We start from the raw sequence: 12,500 nt of genomic DNA on the forward strand, positions 1-12,500 counted from the left end.
GCTGTTGAAGATATTGGATACCTTATACCTTTATGAATACTAGATATGTTTATAGATAGAAAGTTCATTATCAGTCGGGTAGTTAGATCGAATAGGAAGAACAGTTATATAAAATTATTTGTTACTGAGAGAGAGAGAGAGAGAGAGAGAGAGAGAGAGAGAGAGAGAGAGAGAGACAGAGAGAGAGAGAGAGGGAGAGAAAGAGAGAGATAGAGAGATCTACAGTATCGTTATTACTCAAAATTAAACCTGTCAAGAAGGACACATAACTAGTCATTACTTCCTTTACTTCAAAGGTAATTTTAGAAGCGACATAATCCATTCTTTATGGCTGTAGCGAAGTGCCCTCCACGCTACTAATTAGTGACAGTTATGTAAAGTCAAAGGCAGACGAGAAGTATTCGGTAGATTTTTGGTTGTTGCCGGGTCTTTGCTATGTGAGGTATTCTTTTTTTTACATATTCACGAAGGAATTTCTTCATATTCTAGTCTAGTGAACTTATTGCGCTTCCATGCGTGGTTCCTTACTTGTGCAAACGAACGACGTAAGATACGCTCACACACAATGTATGTCATTTGATATGCTTGCATTGGTGATCGCCGACTCTCGCCCTCCCATACTCTCTCTCTCTCTCTCTCTCTCTCTCTCTCTCTCTCTCTCTCCCTCTCTCTCTCTCTAATCCACTTTCTCTTGCTCCCTCGTTGTCTTTCTCCCAAGACTCCCGAAGTTTTTACTAGGTGTACATGTGTATTACCTTATATGAGTGTGTGCGTTTGTGCGATTTCCTAAAGCGAATGAGGTGTGCAGATGGACTGTTTCAAAAGAATAATGTTTTTAAATATATTTGGGAGTTTTACAGTAACATGGACAAGAGTTTGTAAGATTATGCGGTGGTGCAGAGTAGTTGAAAGAACAAGTTGATATATGTCAACGCGAAAAAATATAGTGATTGCTTTACTAGGTGATCATTATTTGCGAAAAGTAAACATTCGCATAGCATTTTAATCAGCAGAAGAAGCGATCAGTATGTAAACTGAAAATTAATTGGGATGATTTTGATAAGAAATGCGTAAGAATAGCATTCAATATGAAAGTGGCTCAATTTTAAATAGATGAACGTAGAAGGGATGTCTGGCTGAAGAAAATGTCCCAAAGAAAAGAATGAGAAGAATAATTGCTCTCTAGTATAGGTCTGAAAGTGAGAAGGTGAGACTGAGGATTGTTGGGGACATGATTTACTCTTATACTAGAAAGTGCATGATATGTTTTTAACTGAAAAAGCAAAACAGATAACAGAAGACTGATAATACTTTTAGTGGAAGATATGCCTCACATAAACTTAGATGAAGGCTGTAAAGTGATTGTTAGAGATGGAATATGGAGTGGGTTGACTGTGTGATTTAAAATTGATATGTTGAAAGCATATGTAGATTGGAGAGCGGCTGTTTTGATGTACGAGTTGTTATGAGATGGCTTATGTCTTCAAGACTGTTCAATATCTTTGTGGTCGGAGTGATGCGAGGAGCTGGAGAAAGGAGACTGAATTTGATCCATGTTATCTGAACAAAAAATTGAATATGGTGAGAATTATATAGTACACACACACACACACACACACACACATATATATATATATATATATATATATATTATATATATATATATATATATAATATATAATATATATATATATATATATATATATATATATTATAAGGTGTGTGTGTTGTGTACTATATAATTCTCATCATATTCAGTTTGCTGTTCAGATAACATGGATCAAATTCAGTCTCCTTTCTCCAGCTCCTCGCATCACTCCGACCACAAAGATATTGAACAGTCTTGAAGACATAAGCCATCTCATAACAACTCGTACATATATATATATATATATATATATATATATATATATATATATATATATATATATATATATATATGTTTATACACAAGCATATACATCAACAATTTTCTTGCACAAAGGTCTTAACTACCCTAAACATAATTCACTGCTTCAGTTAACGGGTTTCATCAGAAGGAGTATTTAGCATTCCGTGCCAGCTTAGTTTCTTTCATATGTGGTAGTACACATTTGGCTTCCACAATCCACTGGCAGAACTTCAGATATCTCCGGAGCCTTTTCAGACTTCAGGAGGCTTTGTAGCGGTTTTGTTTATCCCTCCTTAAAGCTGAAAAGAAATGTAGATATCCGAAGTTTTCCCAGTGGACACACACATACATATGTCTGAATGTATATATGTATATGTATATGAAAAGTTATGATCCTGTCTCGCCGTTGTGTGTAGCTATTGTATTGTTCAGCAGCATGTAACATTGACAGCGTTAGCTTTACATAAAATGAATCTAATGTTCAATCTGTAATGAAATACTTAATATATGATTAAGTGTTCAGAGCCTGAGAAGTTCTGTGCTTAGATAAATTAATGTTGATAAATGAATATTTATGTTACTTATAAATCTCAGCATTCGCAAACAATCGATTGTTTGCTGATGATTGCAGCTAATTACTGATAATCACCCGAAATATCTATTATCCAGAAATAAATGTTGAAAATTTTGGATGAATTATACGTAAGGACATCAACGGTAAATTCAGTTCTCATGTTTGTATTCATTATCGCCTAATATGAATTCAGAATTGGTCATTAGCCCTAGAAATATTCCCATTTAGCCTTTTGTCAGAATGAAAAGGTTTTTGTGTGTGTAACTCCCAAAGTTCTTTGTTCATAAATTATATCCTGAATTGATAATTTACTTTTTATCATTGAGTTTTCATATATTAATGGACTTTTTTTCCATCAGAATTATCAAGCACCTTACCTCAGGAGATGTCATCAATAATCTAGTAATGATTAATAGATGGTTAGAATAATGACTTAGTAATAGTCGGTAACGATTATTTGACGGGAGAACAGTGACTTAGTAATAATCTAGTAATAATAATTTGACGGTAAGAATAATATAAATTTTAATACACTATTAAAGATTATTTGGCAGGAAACGTAATAACTTAGTTATAATCTAATGAAATATTGGCAGAAACGTAATAACTTAGTTATAATCTAATGAAATATTTGGCAGTAAGAATAATAACTTGGCAATAGTCGATGACGAATATTTCGCAGAAGAATTATAACTTAGTAATAATCCATTAACGATTATGTGCAAGACCTTTGTGTAAGATGAGTCTAGAAGATCAGATGACTCTTATCTAAATATTGGTGCATCTTGTTACAAAAAGTCGTGCGCGCGCACGCGGAGAAAATCTTTTCATACATCCGGTGAATGCATACTTTGATAGTGTGGGCAAGTTCGAGTTCTACATAAGCTCTTACATTCTTTAACTTTTATATAATTTAAAGAGATTTTTATTCCAAATAGTAACTACAGTAGACGATGAATATCCGTGTTTAGAATTATACCCTATAATACGTCGTCAAACTGGGGGCTAAAACTCTTTTATTAAAATTTCAAAAGCGGTTTCACGATTTTCACAAGTATATTATGAATCAAATATCTCTGTGAATTGGCTTTTATTATTTTGCCGTCTATACTTCCATTTTTTTCACATCATCCTTGCTGCCATTAATCTTCATTTCTTTAATAAGCTTTGGTATCAGCTCTCTCCTCTTACAAGGACAGTGAAACTTACTAGCCTCCTTAGATTACTTTCACTCTCACCAGCCGATGTTGCAATATCAGTAAACGGTAGCTATTCTACATTTATTCCCATGCCTTTTTTCTCTCTCTCTCTTTATTTTATTAGCTTACGACGCTTTACTACTTTGTTGTGTTGTTGTTGATGTTGTTAGGTGGATAGGAAATGTCTGGAGGAGCCTATAAAAGTCTGAAAAAGCTGTTTCGCTTTGAATTAGGTAAAGATACAGGAATGTTACGATAGGGTATTTATGATTTATTTATTAGAATGAAAATGTCAAAAAATAAAGTGTGCATGATAAGCAACATAGAAAAATTAGTTTACTGTAGAATTTAGCACCTTTTGATTTACTTGCTGCACTGAATTTAAGGTATGTTTCTGTTCAATTATTTTTTGTTCCCACTTATAACTGAGAATATGTTAACTGTAGATTTAGACTTTGATTTTACTGCTGCACTGAATTTAAGGTATGTTTCTGTTCAATTATTTTTTGTTCCCACTTATAACTGAGAATATGTTAACGTGTATGAGTTGTGTCCTTTTTATTTGGTCCTTCTTAGTATGAGTAGTAATTATGAGGACCATTTCACGATAAGTTACGAATATAATGTTTATATCTTACGCGTGAGGGAAAAATCTTCCACGCTTCCCGAGTAAGCTGGAGGTCGAGTCACGCATTGTGTATTTGTACTTGCCACTCGTTCTATCTGTACGTATCTGTATATAATTCGCGCTCATGTACGTATGCATATGTGTCGGTAGGTTTATTGTAAGGAGGTTTTGTTCGTTTGAATGTAAAGGAAGATGTATATTTATAAACAGGTGCTTTGGAATTTCTCAGAAACACTGCAGACAAATATAATTCATACCAACCACCTATTAACGTAAGTATCTCACAGTATCATGTGAAATATTCCTTCTGTTCTTAAAAAAAATAGATAAAAATAAAACAAAAGCAAGCTAGAGATAATAACTTTTTATGTTAAGTTCTGTTTGCTTATTTTATAACATTTCTTTTTATCTTATACGGAACTTTACTCAGCTATTAAGGTATAAGAAAGATAACAAATGGAATACGGGATCAGCATCTCCACTCGGTCTATTAACCCAAAATTACATGAGTATTGTAGAGTCAAGGTAATTATAGAGGCATGTTTACATTACGCTACAGAGAAAGCTTTTTTATCTACTTTACCCTTTCCATTAGGTTGATAGTTGATTAATCTGCCATATTAGGTGAGTGGAGCCTTGAGATGATGCAGTGTTTACTTGCTGTTCCTTTGAAGGTCGATTTTTTTCTTGACATTCTCCATACGGCTGGAAGATTTACCTCGTGTAAGGGTTTTTTTTTTATCATTATTATGGATTTATTCCATAACATGTCTTCTGGTAGAAGGTCAATTAATTTTGAGGCGTGTACTGTTAAGATGATGATGATGATTATTATTGTTGTTGTTGTTGGTCCGAGTTACACAGATTTGTTTCTCCTCCTCCTCCTCCTCCTTCAAGTACCCACTCCACCCCCGCATTATCTCTTTACTATAATAATAAATTCAGGTCCTCCTCGGCAATGCACATTTTTGTCATAATAATATCCCCGTCGTGAGTGATACCTGTTTGTTTTTCAAATTTTCAAATTTTATCTTTTTATAACAACATGAGTGGCAATTGTCGAATTTTGAAGAAACAATTCGGACTTGGCCCGTAACGAAAAAATGACTAGAGAACGCCTACAATTAATGTTGAAATCAACTTATTACGGAGAAGCCCAATTTTATGATATTGCCGTTTTACGACTGATCATAAGGGTATGTAGACGCTTGCTCAGTGTGAAAAAAAATATCGTGTAGAGAAGATAACTAAATTTTATGGGTAAATGAAGCCTTTACCGCCAAACAGGAGAAAATTTACATTTAATAGATAAAAACGTATAGTAGATGTAACGTGAAAATATATTATTTCTGTTCATTTTCCGTGTGTTTATATTAAAACTCAGATTGGAAAGAATGGTAAAAAATGGGAAAAATAAATACCCCACATATCGTAAACTACAATTGCCGTCATATTTATAGTGAAGAAGTGCCCCGGTTATCTTTATGGTGTTATGAGAACGTCGGAGCTGTTACGCAACGGGCCATATTTAGAGTTGCAGCCGAAGGCATATTAAGAAGTTACCGAGATTTCCAGCAGGGCACCTTTTACACTCTCTCTCTCTCTCTCTCTCTCTCTCTCTCTCTCTCTCTCTCTCTCTCTCTCTCTCTCTCAGCAAATACTTTTATAACTCAAGTTCTGTTACCGGCAATATTACTCTCACAGTGATATAAGGTTCATAATATTAAAATAAAAAGCTTTAGTTTGCTGCTGCAACCTCTCTCTCTCTCTCTCTCTCTCTCTCTCTCTCTCTCTCTCTCTCTTCAATTAACCCAATCAATTTTGATCAAAGTTGCTAATTATGGCTGCCTCGAGGCGGCCGCTACAACACATATCTCAAACTTTTCTCACTAACTTTGATCGAAGCATCCCCTGGAAACGAGACTTCCATGGAAATGCACACTTCTTTGGGCAAAGGAAATCTCACCAGATGGCACTTGTCAATTTATGATTTGATTAAATTTGTTGCTGCTTTTTTTTTTTTTTTTAACTATAAAGATTACTGCTGATCATGAATTTTTTATTGCCGCTATATATTTGCTGTTTGCTAATATGGTTTATAAAAGTTCACTTTTTTTTTTTTTTTTTTTTGCATTGAAAATTCTTTGGTTGGTAAATTTCGTTCTCTATGGTTGAAGTTCATGTCGAGCCTTCAGTTATGCGCACAGCGTGATTTGATCCGTAAGAAAATAAGAAAAAAAATACTGAATTTGTCAGCAACTCAGCTGCAATATTGGAGGAGTTTAAATTCCTGTTGCGTCTACTTTTGCTCAAATATTCGGAAGTTAATTAGAAATCATTGTATTCCAAATACTTTGGAGATACTAAAACTATGACAAAAAAAATTCTGTGGATGGCACTACTTTTATTAATATAATATAATCCAACTGTAATTACAGTAATGGTGTGTCAAAATGTTTCATCAGCATTTTCCCTGGCCAAAACTGTTCCAGTATGTGGCTGCTGAACAGTAAAAAAAAAATGTTAAGGCAGCATGAGGTTTTTTGTTGACAAATAACCCTCCACCTGAAATAAAATATTATTTTTAGGAAAAGGTTTGACATCACGGTCAACAGACATAGAATTGTGTTGTTTAGATCGATTTTTTTCGTTTCCTTTATTTAGGGGGAAAAAACTTGTGTTTTTTTGAAAAATGAAATTGAAGTATGTACATAATATACCCTGAACGATAGTTATAAGTCTACAAAAAAGAGTGTAAAAAATACAAGAACAGAACAATCAAATGTACATTAATACTTTTGGTTTATGCTGTCTAGAAGTAATTGTGTTTTTACACACACACTACATGATCAGCGTGTTATACTGTGTTGGCCGAATCATAAACACATACACGCTTGCTGTATATTCATACAAGCATACATAGAATTCACACAAGCATATTTATACATCGTGACCTGAGGTAACCGCCAACCACCACAAGCCGTTTGTGTGTGTTGAGTATGTATGTATATATAGTATATATATTTGTATAAAATTATTCATACATGTATATGTATGTATGTATATGCATATATATTTTCGATCGCGTGTGCTTATACCTTTAGACAGTTAGAAGATTAAGTCAGGTCAAGGTGTAGGTCTTGAAGTTCTTGGTATAAAAGGCTATACATTCCTGGAATAGCTATGGCTCTTTTAACTAGTTACTGATTTAGTCTGTAAGAAACGCCTTCATCGGAGACAAGGTAATCTTGATATAGAACTGCATTTTACAAATCATATACATAACTACTGTTAATATATTTATGACGAGGATCTTAGAAATAATTTTCTTCCGTATTTCCTTTTTCAGTCCGTCCTGAAATGATCCATCGGTCATTTCAGACAGACAATGGTGTCAAAGCCTTGTTGGTCATGTGATAATCCCGTAGGGGTTGGGGTTGGGGTAGGATTAGTGCCGTCGTCCGGTGCACTGTAGGTATTACTTAAGGCTCTTTGCAGCGTGCCTTCGGCCTCTAGCTGTAACCCCATTCTTTTCTATTACTGTACCTCCTTTCATATTCTCTTTAATCTATCTAACTTTTGTCCTAACAATTGATTCCTGATACACCTTTCAAACCTTTTACTTTCAATTTCTATTTCAGCACTGAATGACATCATAGGTTCCAATGCTTGGCCTCTGGCCTAAATTCTATATTCAGTTCGTCATGTGAAGAAAAAATTGGCAAATTTACTTTCACTACATTTGGTAACAAATTGACATGCTGTTTATATTCATATTATGTCTTTAGTGGTTCAATTTTTTAAACAATAACCCTTAACCTTTTTATAATGGTGGTGCGTCCGTTCATTTCCCTCTTTATTTATTTGATAGCACATTGTGGTACGTAACGGCAGAGTTATGTAATTCCATCGAGTGTCTCTATTCTAAAACTCCCATTTTAACCAAGGAACATAATTTTTCTGTGGCATTAATGCTATGGACACTCGTCTTTGGTAATTATGTAAATAATGATATGTTTTATTAAATACTGAGTTATATCAAACGGAACCGTTGGTTACTGTATAATATTTCGAAATAATACCTCCCCAAAATAGATCAGGCTCGTGAATTTCTCATCCAAATTTGCAGCAGTTTGGCATTTCTGATTTTCATCTTCGTCAGAAGCGATTTTTTACTCCGATGACGTAGCATCATAACACTTGGTATCTTTGAAGTTAAGATGGACTGAGGTTATCCTTCCGAAAATGATCATGGTACCTAAGGAAATGGAGCATTATTCGAGCATTTTTTGTTGGACAGTATGCAATGCTTTATGCTTAGTACGATGTACCATTCATAAGCATTTCAGGACGCAGAATAAATTTTAAAAAATCAACAGTATGTAAGTTAGTGCGTTTGTACGGTGTACCATACATAAGCATCTCACAATACAAAATTAATAACAAATAAACACTTGATGTTTACGCATATTTAAGAAAAATATATTAAAACTGCTGTAAAAGGAAGCTTATTCCAGCCAAGTATTTTATACGAAGGATTAATTATTATTGAATATGGTTAACATAAAACTACTAGTCTTTGATTACAGATTTTATCCAATGGATGCATACTGCAATTTTAACTAAACGTTTGACAGGTAACATGTATGTCTTCAAGGTTTTTTGACCGCAATGCAGAATGTTTATATGAGATTTGAGAAGGTAATCGGGAAACGATTAAGAACACTTAAAACTCTTATTCTGGGAAGAAAGGTATCAGCACGAGTTGAAATGACCTCAAGATTATCTGTATAGACTTGTGGCAACTCAACGTTAATGACATTTTGATGTGTAAAGCATGACAGAGTGAGAGCGTTGAAATTGTGAACAAGATTGCTGTGTTCCTCCCGGGTTTACTAATACCAGTATTCGACATCTCATCTAGTACAAAGTTATGATGCCTCAGTTTACTACTGGAGGATGTTTCAAACGCAAGTTGGATTTTGGAAGACCTTACAATGGTTTGTGTTCACAAATTCTCTCTCTCTCTCTCTCTCTCTCTCTCTCTCTCTCTCTCTCATCTCATCTCGCTCTCTGCTCTCTCATCTCTCTCTCTCTCTCTCTTTCTTCATTCTTTAGCATATCATCAGATGGTAATGTTTAAAGTCCCTCTTTAAATGAACAAAAAAGATTTACTGTGGAAACAAACGGTCAAAATTCCTTTTACATATGTTGCCGTGTAGCAGTTATAATATAATAACTGATCAGTACTGGAACTACTACTGTTACATAAGAGTAAATCAGCTTAGTATATATTAGATTTCACTATTCATCACACAGAATAAACTGATCTAACTGATTCCGACAAGTTTGTATCCTCATTATGGATGTGAATTATGGCATTAAATTATCATAATAACAATTATTATGCAAATTCTTTTTTATTTGTACATAAAAATATACCTATTTCTTCTTGCATCAAAATCATATTCTTACCAAGGGACATGATTTGCAACAACAATGTTCAGATTGTATTTTGTAATCGTTTGTAAAATGATTTCAATAAACACTTGTTTCACATTAACAGGCTGACAGTGTGTAATTGAAATAGCCACAGTGCCCTCTCAACTTCTCGACTGCTTCACGAAACTTCTCGACTTCTTCGCATTCTTTGGGTGCGGTTGTCGCTGAAAAGCCTAAAAGGTCCAAGTACAAGAAATAGGAAGTAATTCTGATGTGTGATAGCGAGAATCGAAACTGCATTTTGTGTAATTAGAACAAGGTCACGTTGCCAACCTGACCACGAAAAGGATGATGATAAGTTTGTATGTTGTGGCCATAGGCATTAAAAATGAAAGATGCTACTGTTTTGGAGTGCCCTCAGCAATTACTTTTTTCTTCCTTTCTTTTGTTTCTCTGTGTGTTTTTGTCAAGTAATATCTTCTTTCCCTTTCTTTACAACTCGGCCACTCGAGCTTGCTTTCATTGGCCACAGGCACTACCCTCAGTAATCAGTTCTTTTTTTTTTATTTTTTAATCCTGACAAACATGTTCCTCTCTTCTCTCTGTGGTACCCTGTAGTTATCCATGGTCTTATGAACCTGTTCAGTTTTATCATCTTGACACGGAAGTAATTTTAGATATTTACCTCGAAAGTTAAATTCATAATGGTTACATATGCCTCCATGCATTTACTAGTATCTTCTTGCCTTTGTGTTTTCATTCTTGTTATTATCTTTGTGCATTTCTTAATTCATATCCATTTTAAAATCACTCCAATGCTAACTGCTTTTCTCTCTCTCTCTCTCTCTCTGCTTGATCTCCTCTGCTTAGGAACACATTAGTAATCTTTTTCATAATATTGCTTGAATTCTTGTATAGTAACGTGTAGACACCTTTGCTTTTATTTTTCTACGGTATGATAGGACAATATTGCATTTCCTGTCAAGAATGACATTGTCGGGAACTAAAAGTGCAAGTTATTTATTTGCCCATTTTTTAATTCTGAGGCAAAAACGCCAATAAATACCTTAAAATTTGTATCGAAGTCTTTTGGCAGTGGATCCTAATATTTTTTAAAGCACACGGCAACCTGTCAATCTGTAAAGTCTTTTCTTGTAGGTTTTTCCTAATGATTCTTCTACTTTGGAAGAAAAAATAATTTGATCTAGATGCTGGTGATCTATTTAGATTGAAACTTTCAGCATTGCATATACTCCCCAAACGCTTCTGAGCTGTACGATGGAAGGGGCCCGTGCCCAAAGGTGACCCGTAATTGTGGTAAGGGGTTAAAAGTGATGAAAAGACTGGTGTAGACATCTGTACTCGGATCAAAACAACATTAAAAATTCTTGTCGGTTATATCATCCTAATTTTGGAACGCTTGCATTAATTAATAATCTGCGACCGATGTAAAAAGTCACAGAACGTTTACGGAAATTTGCGAGTGTTTTTGTCACACGTTCAATACATGCTATGTTATATTGGAACGTATTGTGCCTATGTTAATCTAGGTTGTTTATGTACCTGGTAGATTGTCAGTAATTTCAGGTAGCAATCAAGGGAAAGATGAGCATGGAGCTAGTAAAGTGATCCATTAGACTTGCATGGAGCTTGGAGGCTCTCACTTTCTTGAGTCACAATTCTAAAAGGAAGGGGCGTATGATTTTATGTTTGTATATATATTGTATGTATGCATGCATGTACATGCACCCGATTCCGCACATGTTCCCAATCGATTGCTTACGTGCATGCGCTCATGTAGGGAAACAAAACTTCCAAAGAATAATCTTGGCAAAAGCAATTTGTATCAGGAACATCTGGGGAATAGGTCGTCCTTATTTCCTCTGATTCGTCAGCTCGAAAGTTGGGTGGTCGAGTGGACGGAAGGAGATGCTCCGGGAATCCTCCTCTTATCTGCGCGATCTTCGGCCTTCTGTTCCATGGCTGATGAGGTTCCCAACCCCTCTATTCTTCTGGGATAAAAATACGCTGACATATTCGTTCATGTGTTGCGAAATCATGTCCTAGTACAAAGAATATTTATTTACCATCATCCTTTCGTAATATAGGGGAGAAAATGCTCATTTATTTAACAAAAAGTTTGTTACATTAGGTGATGTATGTGGTTTAGTTTTACAAAATTGCGTAATATCGAAAAACCATATGTTTTTTACTGGTTTTTTTCTGACAAAATTGGCCTTATGCAAAGATTTGGTTTCTTGAATCAGCTCTGTTTTGAAAAAGCTGATGAAATTTTCGAGGGAAGAAAACTAAGCTTGCGTGAAGTATCGAGGGATATGTCTGAAACTTGCTGTTTCGTAAAAGTGCAGTGTGGAAGTTGTGGAGAGTGGTGTGTTAAGAGCGGTTTACAATGATGTAAACAGTAAAACATATTTAGGTGAGGAGAGGGAGACTTCTTTAAACAAAAGAGTAGGCTGTTGAGATTGATTGTTCTTGTTGAGATCCTGTGAAATGCAAAATAAAGAAATTATGAAAGATGAATGTGTATCAAAGCCATAATTTAGATTTCAAAGGTAAGCTAGGTATGTCTTGGTGAATTTGATATTGATATTGAAAAGAATAATAAAATAATTGCCCGATGTTTGCAACGAATGTTTTCAGAACAAAAGTGGAATGAAGAGAAGGGAATCTATGAATCTAAAATTCCTTGAATGCAATTGCAGTATGCATTTGCATTAAATTATCCCGCTTCCATTTGTCAAATTT

The 12,500-nt window shown here is 34.7% G+C and overlaps 1 protein-coding gene across 3 annotated transcripts in view; it reads left to right on the top strand.

The window, feature by feature from the left end:
* Positions 1-12,500, top strand: part of LOC135216705 (protein quiver-like) — a 782,257-nt gene that overhangs the window by 476,257 nt on the left and 293,500 nt on the right. The window lies entirely within an intron of this gene.

The sequence above is a fragment of the Macrobrachium nipponense genome, chromosome 6 (assembly GCF_015104395.2).
Source record: "Macrobrachium nipponense isolate FS-2020 chromosome 6, ASM1510439v2, whole genome shotgun sequence".
In the NCBI taxonomy this organism is placed as follows: Eukaryota; Metazoa; Arthropoda; class Malacostraca; order Decapoda; family Palaemonidae; genus Macrobrachium; species Macrobrachium nipponense.